Below are 11,510 nucleotides of genomic sequence, written 5' to 3'. Positions count from 1 at the left end.
GGGGATGGGGTATGTATTGCTGTTTTTCATGATTATGAAGCCAAGCATTTCCAGGTTCACAACAGCTATAGTATATACACTGATTTGCATTATGGTGGTAGTAGTGATTGTTAGAGATAGAGCCGTGGTGGCTTGGTTAGAATGCAATACTGCAAGCTAATTCTGCCAGCAGCTCAAGGTTGACTCAGCCTTCATCCTTCTGAGGTCAGTAAAATGAGAATGGGGGCAATATATTGATTCTGTAAACCATTTAGGCTGTAAAGCAGTTTTTAAGGCTAAATTCGATTGTTATTGCTGCGTGGACTCTAGTGGCATCTTCTAGCATGGTACATCTCCACTGAGCCCCGTAACTTCTCAAATGACTAGGGCTAGTTTACCTATTATCAGCTGCAGGGCTCTGCAATGGAAAGGTAGCAGTTACATTCCAGGTTCAAGTGTTGGCTACCCATCTACTTATTCTTCCAGGTCTACTTCAAGTCTGGGATAAAATGTGTGGTGGTTCTATCTCAAACCGAAGCATTGATTAACTGGCTGTTTATCTTCTGTCCATCCATAGTTGCCTCAGATGTTTCATGTATCTCCTCTCATTAGGTCTACTGTTGTAATAGTATTTTATCAATTCCAGATTTTCTTGTTCATGTATGGTTTGTTCCAGCTCCCCACTTGTCAAGACTATTCTGGTTCCCCAACTTCTGATGCAGATCTTGTTTTTTCGGGTCACATCTGAGCCAGCGTGACTTTCCTAGTTCATGTCACTTATGTTTGAAGTAGGCAGATGAAGCCCAAGGACCTCTATTGGTAAGGTAGGTACTAGTAGGATTTGAACTCTTGTTTCTCACATCAAAGGGAGCATTCTAACCACTACAAATGCAGTCCTGTGTGCATATGTATATGATTTCATAAATGAAATATATGTATAACTTCATGCATATATAGGAAGATGGATGGATTCCCAATGTGCATCACTTGACATTTCCATAGAACTGCATGCACCATTCCCTAGTTTAAACAATGTCTTGTAGAACCCTTCAGTCATTTTTGGTTTCTACCATTGTAAGTAGTTTCTGAAAACTGGTCAAGCTCATCGTTTATGATTTATTTATAAAAGATTAAAACGCACCAATCCCACCATATGTTCCTGAGGAACTCTTCTTCCAAATTCCTTGCTGAATAAGCTGTCAATTCATATGCCTTTTTCTTCCATTTAAGCTTGTTAGATAAAAGAGCAAATACTTATCCAAGTACCCCTTAGACATTCTGAACTTCAAAAACGTCACAAAGATGGATTTGCTTTTGCCTTTGAGAAAGTTACACTGTTTTTTGCTCAGCAAGATTTGTCTCTTTAGGCTTAGTTACACTTTTACTTTGATTAGACTATTTTTGCTAACATGCCTGATGCAGAAGCTGACTAGTTTAGATCTCCCCACATCCCTTTGAAAAATCACAGGGAGAAAATCCTTGAACAAACATGAGGATCTGAGTTTTGGATATTGTAGATGACTCCAGAGGGAAGTTTCTTGTGCTTCGCTGTCATTGCTTTGTGTTCACGTGGGAATAAATGCAGAATATGTTGGAAAATACAGGGGGGGAAATGCATCAGTAGCTTGATCTAAAACCTAGGTTTTTAAAAGGCAAACACAATCCCATTGCCATTGCCTGCCTCCTTTCTTGAGTTATTTCTTCTAGACTCTGCTAGCTATTATTTTGTTCTTTTCGGTTCTTAGAAGCAGCAGCAAAGGTTCTGTTTGGTAGTATTCCCTGCAACATACAACTGTCACCTTTAACTTTTTCTGCTCTGCATTGTTCTTCTTGTTGGCCAAGTCAATAGCCAGATCTCCTATTACTTTCTGCCTACATCACCTGCCTTGAGAAGCGCTGTGTAGAAAAGGTATCTTCATCTACCGCCAGCTGGTTTTGTCTCACAATACTAAATTCGGGCCTGTTACAAATTCCTTTTCAGTGGAGACTCCATCACTTCTCATTTATAAGCCTATTCAATCACTAGACATGTCCATGCATCTGTTTCTTACCTGAAATGTTGGTAATAAAATGAGTCTGTTTTCAAGAGACAAAACTTCCTCTCTCCCTCCTACAGATACAGATAGGCCTTGTTTAACAACTACTTGTTAAGCAACCAGACGATGACGCCACTGAACAAATGGTACAAGTAGTCTTTATGTCACCATCTCCATAGTCGCTTGATCGCGCTCCAGATACTCAGCACGTGACTTGTCATTGCAACATTGCAGTGTTCCACAGTTGTGCAATCATCATCTACCTGCTTCTTCGCTAGTTTCCTACAAGCAAGATGAACAAGGACGTTGACAGGAGGTCTCAACTGATGACCATGCGACACCCTTGTTTATCAATCCAGTGATTCTCTTAATGACAGTGAGCAGAAGTGCTGGAATTTCTGTTGGTCAGTGATGTAGACACAAGACAACGTTCTTTATAACTGCATTGCTTAGCGACAGAAATTCTGGTCCCAATTTCATTATTGAGGACTACTTACATAGTTTAAGGCAGAACCAAGGCCTTTTGGTCTTTATGCATTTCCTAAGAAACTGCATGTATTTAAAATACAATGAATTTCTCTTAGCATTCATTACCAATTCAGCTAATCCCATATGCTGTTCCTAAGAAAACTATGGTTTCTTTTTTTAGAAAATGGGAAGTATTGCTATTGAATTATTTACTATTCTTTTAGCACTATGTATATTCAAGAGTATATCCTCTAACAGGGTTTGCTGATTGATTAAAATCGTCTAGCATCTTCTACATATGTTAAGAATAACCTTCTTTGACTGAAGGCTCCAGGCGTGTATATTAGGCCCCAGCCCACAGCCTGGCCTTGAAGCCATTTTGGACCGGGCCATGGAAATGGGTGAGCAGATGCGCACGCATCCCTACTTGCACAAAAAGCAGGCAGGCGCGATCGTGTGTTTCATTTGCATGAGCAAATTTGCTCATGCAAATGGAGCTATGCGCACATGCATACTTGCTCACACGGAACCATCCCCTCTTACCCCTACCAGACTGCAAAGCCAGAAAGGTTGGGGAACTCTGTATTAGACTATAGATCCCATCACGTTTAGCTATGGTTGATGGGCACTATAAATATTTTGGAATATACTAAGAGAGAAAGAATGATAAAAAGTATATAATTCCTGTTCATATCAACTTATCTAGCCTGGCTTTTCTAAAAGTAAAACCTGTTTTAAGTCTTACTGCCCTGCTTACATGTACAAATACAACTCAAGGTACACAGATGTAGTGCTATATTTTTTTGGAAACATATTTATAAACAATTGTTTTTGAAATTAAGTCTTCAAACATTAGTTTTGATTTCCTGGATAAAAATTTGGAAACAAGTTTCTAACTGCAATGATAAAGAAATGTTCTGGTCTGGTGTAAACATTAAATAACTGATTCAAAGTAAAACCAGGCATAAGAACATTCTTACAGAGGAGAAGAAAAATCTTACCTTGGGAAAATGACTGCCATGAAGATTTAATTACCTCTGAACATTTTCCCCATAAAATAACATTTTGGAAAGGAATCGGCGTTGGTAGAAGTTACCGTGAAAGCCCTTTCTATCTATGCTGCAAGAGCCCAGGATAGGTTGACTACTGGAAAACAGGCTCCAAGATTGAAGAATCGCTCCTTAGGCTATACAGAGCCCCGAGCGAAGTCAGCAAGGGAAAAACACAGCAACCAGCTACATGATCAGCTGGCTTGAGCTCTTATCAGTTTGCCGATCATGTTTACGATCCCTCCAAACTGCAGGCGTGGGGGAGGTCTGCAGACGCTGCCCAGCTTGCCTGCACAGAGCTCTGTAAAGCTGCTCCCAACTTGCAGGAGGGAGGGAGGGAGAGAGGGGGGGGGAGGAGAGGAGAGGAGAGAGCCCGCTGCCCAGATCCCTGGGAGCTGCTTGAAGAGAAGAAAAAAGTCCTGAAGATCACTGGTGATTGCTATCTAACAGAACGCTTTCAGAGACACAGCTACTGACTGAAAGGAGCTGAGTCAAAAGCTGGGGTCTCTCCCGGGGGCTGGCTTTTATATCTTAGTACAGACTCAGCTATGACGTCATAGGAAGGAGTCAACCCATCCTGGGCTCTCGATGCAGCATGGAGGAGAAAATAACGTTTCCTTTCCCAAATAAAGCCCAAGAAATATTTAATAATTAGCATATTTTTTCTTAAACTAAAATTCAAATTGGATGTGTTAAATTTCTCAGTAAAAACCCCAATTACTACCCTGTTTCTCCAACAATACGGCCTCCCCCAATAGGAAGTCCCAGCATGTTTTATAGGCATGAAATGAAATTAAGCCCATCCCCCCAAATTAAGGCCTATATTAAAACATGCGAAATGGGGGGGGGGCTTGCCATTAGGAAGTACTTTTGTTGCACACCCGGATATGGTGCTGCCTGCGTTGACCCCGATACAAAGTGCCCCACCAACGCCGAGGTCAACATCCAAGCCGTTGCCACCCACCTGCCCAAAGATGCAAGTGGGGGGAATTAAGTCACCCCCAAAAAGACGGCCTAGCCGTTTTTGGGGGGCTCAAAAAAAAAAAAAAAAAAAGACCCGGCCTTATTATATGAGAAACACGGTATCTTCTTTCTTGCAAATATATGGGTTTGTTAACAGCTTCTGCCTCCCCTTCTTTATTACATGGGAGTGATTTTTGACCAATTATGATGCGTCACAACACCACCTAAATTACTTTACCTTTAAGATTGAATGTAGGTTATTTTGGACATCCCAGGTCATCTTGAGTGATGATCATATATTGCCCAAATCCATAACAAGATGCTGTAGTTTTTGGTTTAGTATGTTATGTAAACCCATCTAATTGTAGTTTATTCACTAAATCCTGTCTTAGTGTATTGTGGAAAGTAGGACTTTCATTTCTGTCAGTGTGATGCTGCTGCAAGTTTCCTAGTGTCTCTCTCTGCAGAGAATATAGCACTTTGAATATGGTACATACACGTAGTGTCTTACTGTCCCCTTTTGAATCACATGGGATCCCAACGTATCTCTTTATTTTTTTTAATTTATTTGATTTGATTTGTCAATTGCTTACAAGATAATAGGTATAAGTATAAATATGAGTAAGAATACAGGAAATAGGTACAAATAAATGGACAGGGATGGTAGGCACAATTGTGCACTTATGCACACCCCTTACAGACCTCTTAGGAATGGGGTGAGGTCAATAGTGGATAGTTTAAGGTTAAAGGAATGGGGGTTAGAGGATGTAACAACAGTCAGGTAGTGCATTCCAGGCATTGACCATTAATCTCTTCCCCAATGACCTGAAGAACACAGCAATCCCTTTCTGCATAAAAGTAATTTAAGCACTTTTATTATAGGTCTTGACTGCTCTCTCAAATTAAGGATTAATCCTAGCATATGCTTGATAAAACATTTTCAGTTTCATGTAACTGCAGTCTTCTATGGTTTATTTCACTGATCTGCCGTATATGGATCATGTGATTCTTTTCAAAGAGCATCAAAATTGTCTAGTATTAAAGCTTCAATCGACAGGTAGTTCTTTAATCTTTAAGCTGGCTAGTTTTTCCAAATTGCTGTTTCCCTTGTATGTTAGATATGATGAGAGCTGCTAGCTTCACATTTTCATTACTTTTCCCACCGTAGAGTTTTTGTGTGGCCTGAAGGCCACCAGAGGACGCCCATGCTCTTTCGTGCACAGCCTGTGTCTGAACACAACAGGCACAAGCAGACCAATGAAAGAGTGTTGCTTTACTTTCCTACTTGCTATTTAATATTCATGCCAACACACCCACCCATTACTGTCTAGAGTAACACAGAAGCTGAACCAACACAATTTTGCTTTTCATTTAGACTCACACGGTACTCTACAAGGTTTCCTTCCTCTCCCCACTCCCCAATGTACAGGGGACATTTTGTAAGGAAAAAGAGGAGCTGCGAAGAATCATTATTTCTCTCTAACAGTGTTTGAATAAGCAGGTTTTGTTCACAGAAAACACGGCCACTCAAACTGGTTATAGGGAGGGATCCCTGTTACAATGTTTTCAAATGTACCCCTGAAATAGAGCATGATATAAATGTACTCATCTGGCAGGCACATGGATCATGCTTCATATATTCAATAGCTATGCCCCACATGCACTTCACAAGCACGTATAAGATTCACAAAGATGTTAGAATACATCACAGAATTTTCTCCTGTAGGGTCCCCAAGGCCTCCCTATTCTTCGAAACCACCTATTTTAGCCACCCCTTGAAACAAGCTGTAATGCGTTCTTCTCCTAGCTTTACATACCTACACACACACACATCCCCCCTACGCAAGTAATGGCAATCTCATAGCATTCAATCTTATCCTCGTTCTTCACTGTCTTACACCCACTCCCCAGCCCCTCTTTCCCTCACCTTTCTACCCTCTCCAATGTGTCTTCTGCAACATTATTGGAACAGAGGCTCATTTAGAAATAGCAGCAAAGGCACCATGAAATTTAGAGCTTAAGATTACCTTGTTTCCACCAATGGCTTGAGGGAACTAAATTCTGGGCAGGGAAATTAAAAAAGATAGTTTAACCACTAGATGGGACTCATACTGCAACTAAAGATTGATACTGCTGCAACTGCAAATACTTTTTTTTTTTAAACTTAAAAATAGAACACAGGTTGTAAAGTTCAGTAGTTCACCTACAAGCAGCCACAATTAACGAGAAACAGATTGAGGTAGACTTTTCAGACAGATGTAGTAGAACATGAATGTTGGTATTCTATATAATGGTTTCTCTAGATTAAATCTGATTGTTGTAAGATTTCCACTAAGTAGAGCTGCATGTACCCAAAATGGAGAGGCAAAGGCAGCATAAATGCTAATGTGGTATATTTTGCTGAATTATTAATATTCCCTAAACTGTCATTTTTAGTTTTTGGAATTAGTTGGCAAGCAAAGCAAGGACTTTGTACAATGAAGAAAAATGTCCATGACAATTGATATTTGCCATCGTTCCTAAATTCACCATCATTACATCTAAAATATATACCAATGGAAATCATCCTCATCATCAGTCTAGCCATTGTCTATCTACTGCAGGGTGAAGGCCCCTTCTGCATGTTTCCAACCTATACTTTTTTTTTTTTTTGCCAATTAGGCCCACAATAACTTGCTGATTTCATCGATCCATTTTGTTTTAGATCTCTTTCGTGGACGCTTTTTACCGAGTGGGGTCAATTCTGTGACTATGACCAATGGAAATAAAATTGATAATTATTACCTCATTTCTTTGACATCAGTTTTGATTATTTACTGACATCTTGATTTACTGACATCATATGTTATCTACAGATTTTTGTTTTGCAATAATTGTGTGATTAGTATCAGTCTTCAGCCATATCACAATCTAATTATACAGTCCACTCAGAGATTAACCCAGATCTGGGCATTTTACAGCCTGTGGGCCGTATCTGGCCTTCTCCCCGTCCAGCCCATAGCAGCAATGGGGGCAGTGGCAGTGTGGGGCAGCCACCCTCCACAACCATCCCCAATTTCTCATGTGGCCTCCTGGGAAAATTAATTGCCCACCCCTGTGCTAATCCATTAAGCAAAAGGAAAATTCAAGTATCAAATTCAAAGCTGCAGTTTTAAACTGACCAAAACTTATATCAATACCTTCTCAATTTCAATCGAACATATTAATTTTTTTAAACAAAGTATATTTGATTTTTAAAAATTCCTGCTCTTTGGAAACCTTACTGCACTACAACCTGCTCAGGTACAAAATTGACTGAGTGTCTTAAGTTCCATCGAGATCTCTCATTCTAACTTGCCAGGGTTGTTGGAACAATAAAACGAAAAATGAAAACATGAACTCTTTGATGGAAGGTTATTATGCAAACATCAGAACTAAAACACACACACACACACACACAAATAATTGCATATAATCACATTACTTTTTACAACCTGAAAGCCAGAGGAAGTCATTGAAACTAAGCTTGAACACTCATGTAGATGCCAAGTTTTAGAGAAGTTGCAGGTTCTGAATGTCTTTAGGGACAGCCCCGCATATAAAGCATAACGTAGAGGGCAGACAAATAATGGCACAGATTTCACATTCGCAACACTATCACTTACAATATTTAACTTGATGCTAGAAACAACTTTCTCCTGGGCAGGCAAAGCTGAGGGTAGTTCCAAGATGCAAAGTTCACCTTTTAAAAGAAGAAAAGGCCACTGTCATTAGAATATATTCACTGAACTTCAACTTCCATATCCTTCACCTTCTTTTGCTTAGAAAGTTCTCAGCCGTTTTTCCATCTTGTGCATCTAAAATAAATAAATTTCAGAGAAGAAGCAACATACTGGGATAAAAAAGACCTACCCAGTGGTTCATTTCTTTTCGTTAAAATAGTGAATACTCTTTTAAAATGTTATTTTAAAAGTGACATATTTATCTTTTCTTTTTTCATGAATTTTTAAAAAATGGAAAAGCCAAAGAAAGAACCAGAAGCAGATCTGCCACTGTCCACCTACTTACTGGCTATATTTGTGCCGCATATTAACCATCATGTGGTTTGACTCCTTTTGGCTTATTGTGTTGGGTAAATTCAGTCATTTGAGGTTTGTTGAATTAACTATATCGTTGATCTATGACTCAACTTCTGCATACAAATATTTGAATGCTAATCATAAAGTGGTTTGTGTTTTGGCTTTCTATAGTGTGTAAACCCATCTGAAGAGAGAAATTATGGTTTACAACTATACTGGATGGATTTACAGACTTCCCAGGGGTGTCAAATTGGCCCGTGGGCCAGATGCATCACATGCACGCTGTGGCGTTCGGAAAAGACTGAGCTGAAGTCTTCACTCCGGTCCGTGTTTCCAGCGGGAACACGGACCGTTCCTATTGGCTGATGTCGTTTGACAGCCGGCTATAAAAGGGAACTGTCAAATGGCATCAGCTGTTGTCTGCCGGCTGGCTACCTTGTTAGTGCGGCAGCCGCAGCAACCCTTTATTGCTACAATAAAAAGCTGAAGTTCGCTCCGTGTTTGCCTCAGGTTATTCCGCCGCTCCACAACACACGCCATGCCCATCGGCTCCGCAAAGGCAAAAAATGTGATCTGTCATGTGACGGATCGAGTTTGACACCCTTGTCCTAAGCTAAACACATACTAATATAGCCATATTTCTTTCTTTTAATTGAAGGGGCAAAATCCAAATGTAAGGAGCCAGCTACTGTCCAACTTATCAATTGATGACAAGGAACAACTTTTAAAAAAAAAAAATTTGACAAATGATTTTTATTTCTATAGAAATCTACTGGGGCAAAAGATAAGCAGGCAACATTTTACTTTCAAGTACTTTTGGCCATTCCCCAAAATATTAAATTAAAAACTAAACCAGAAGCCATCATAAGCAAATATTGTACATATATCAGTTGACACAATATTTGTCAAAGAGAGAAGAAACACTGACAAACTGGTACCATTTTAATAAGGATTAAAGGTTTCATAAGGATCCATCTCATTTTTAATTTAATATTTTAAAAATAAAATGGTGGTGGGTGCAACTTCTTTTCTAGAATGTTGGTAAAAGTAAATACCGTATTTGCCGGCGTATAAGATGACTTTTTTGCCCTGAAAAACATGCCTCCAAGTGGGGGTCGTCTTATACGCCGGGAGGACTCCGACTCCCACTTCGAGCTTGAGTTGCAGCCGGGAGGAGGCTGGGGGGAGCGGTGTGTGTGTGTGTGTGTGTGTGTGTGTGTGGCGGGTGTCACTCGCCACGCGCTGCGCAACCTTTCCCCCTCTTCCTTCCTTAGCGGTGTGGGAGGAGAGGATTCGAAGATCCTCACGTGCGGCATACTTTTCTTTTTCTTTTTTTCTTTTTGCACGCAGGTTTTGCATGCGGGCGGCTGTAGGTTAAGGATGGGGGCCCCGGGTGGGTTATCAGGTTTTACGGTGCTTCCAACATGTGCGAACGGTGGGAGAGCGGAGAAGAGAGCGGCGGCGCCCGCTGTGTGAAATCCTGCCGTCAAAGCAACACTGGGGAGGCAGGGTATAAATTTACCAGGTTAATGTAGCAAAGGTGATTAATGCCCAGAACATTGTTTGCGGGTATTGGGGTGTGTGTGTGTGTGTGTGGTGGTGGTGGTGAGGAGAGGTTGTCCTTTGAATGCGGAAAAGTAGGTGTGACCTTGTGTAGGAAAATAAAGAGATCCTTTTAGCGTGTTTGGCTTCTTTGCCTCCCCTCGTTCGTTTTGACGTGGAGATAATGGCCTTTGGGCAGGAGGGGAAGAAAACGGTAGCTGGATCATTTCAAATTTCACTTACTCTCCTGCCTCACTTCAATATGTCTGAGCGACTCCAGATACTGGAAGACTTTTTGAATGAAAGTGTTACCTCCATTTTTTTTTTAAAGAGGGCCACTTGGGGAAAAAAAAAGATTCTAAGGAATTCCTTGTTTCTTGATTAAAGAGAAGGCATTGAATATACTGTTCCTTGGCAGCCTTTTCAGTGTCCGGGTTTTGGTGTGTGTGTGTGTGAGAGAGAGAGAGAGAGAGAGAGATCAGCTGTATTGAGAAGAGAACGTTTCCTGTGTTCTCATTTTATTTACAACATATTTTACGCTTAATGGTAAGCAATGAAAAATATTTTTAAAACTCATTTCTAAACTCCATAGCTATTTGCATATTCTTGGTTCAAAATTGGATTAGCTCATTTCAAAATTGTCCAAAGCAGAAAAGTGCGTCAAAAAAAGAAGAAGTGCAAAAGTGGAAGGTGTGTGGAAGAGGGGTAGTCTTATACGGCGAGTATATAACAAACTCTATATTTTGAGTGGAAATGTTGGGGGTCGTCTTATACGCCCAGTCGTCTTATACGCCCGGCAAATCGGTATTTGTAGGGGACGAAGTAATAAATTTTTTGCTGCATGATGTAATAGAGGAAGGTGAATGAACTGATATCCTGTTGATGAAATGCCTTTTGTTTGTACATTTTAAACCAATCAATCTTACTGTCCCAGCAAAGTTAAGCAAAGAGAATGCTGTTAGCAATTAACCTTACTTGAATTGTCTTACCCCCAAAGTACCAATTTATTTAAATGCAGCTTAGAAAAGGTGATTCCAAAACTTCTATAAATGTCTTAGTTAACTATTTGTAAATAAAGTGCTTAACAACTCATTATGGGGGGGAAAGGACAGTTGTATACAAGACCTGGAGTCATAAATGGACATTGATTCAGAAATGTAGGCTGAGAAAAAGTCCAGTAGTTAACTTAGAGAACATACTTTTTAATGTTCTGGACAAAATCTTATAAAACTGAAAGAATGGCAGAGTCTCACCCATCCCCAACTTCCCACAAGTAGAGATAAACACACACACACACACCCTAAAAAATTCCCTTGAAATGGTACACAAGAGAGTTCACTAACAAGGTACTGTACAACTACTGTTATTTTTTAATCTTGACCTGATTGGCCATTCCTGCCTACCCTGAAAGTTTT

General features: G+C 40.2%; 1 long non-coding RNA gene across 5 annotated transcripts in view; it reads right to left on the bottom strand.

Annotated features, from left to right (window-relative positions):
• Positions 1-11,510, bottom strand: part of LOC113414309 (uncharacterized) — a 54,447-nt gene that overhangs the window by 2,949 nt on the left and 39,988 nt on the right. For 4 of the 5 annotated variants that reach the window (XR_015746715.1, XR_015746717.1, XR_015746716.1 and 1 more), the window contains one exon: positions 8,140-8,331. This is a non-coding gene — a long non-coding RNA (uncharacterized LOC113414309). The remainder of the gene's footprint in view (positions 1-8,139; positions 8,332-11,510) is intronic. The other variant, XR_015746718.1, reaches the window with a different exon arrangement.

The sequence above is a fragment of the Notechis scutatus genome, chromosome 1 (assembly GCF_049901735.1).
Source record: "Notechis scutatus isolate UNSWTSFEM ecotype Mainland chromosome 1, rNotScu1.2, whole genome shotgun sequence".
In the NCBI taxonomy this organism is placed as follows: domain Eukaryota; kingdom Metazoa; phylum Chordata; class Lepidosauria; order Squamata; family Elapidae; genus Notechis; species Notechis scutatus.
Note: the sequence above shows the minus strand (reverse complement) of the source record. Positions and strands in the feature narration are given on the sequence as shown.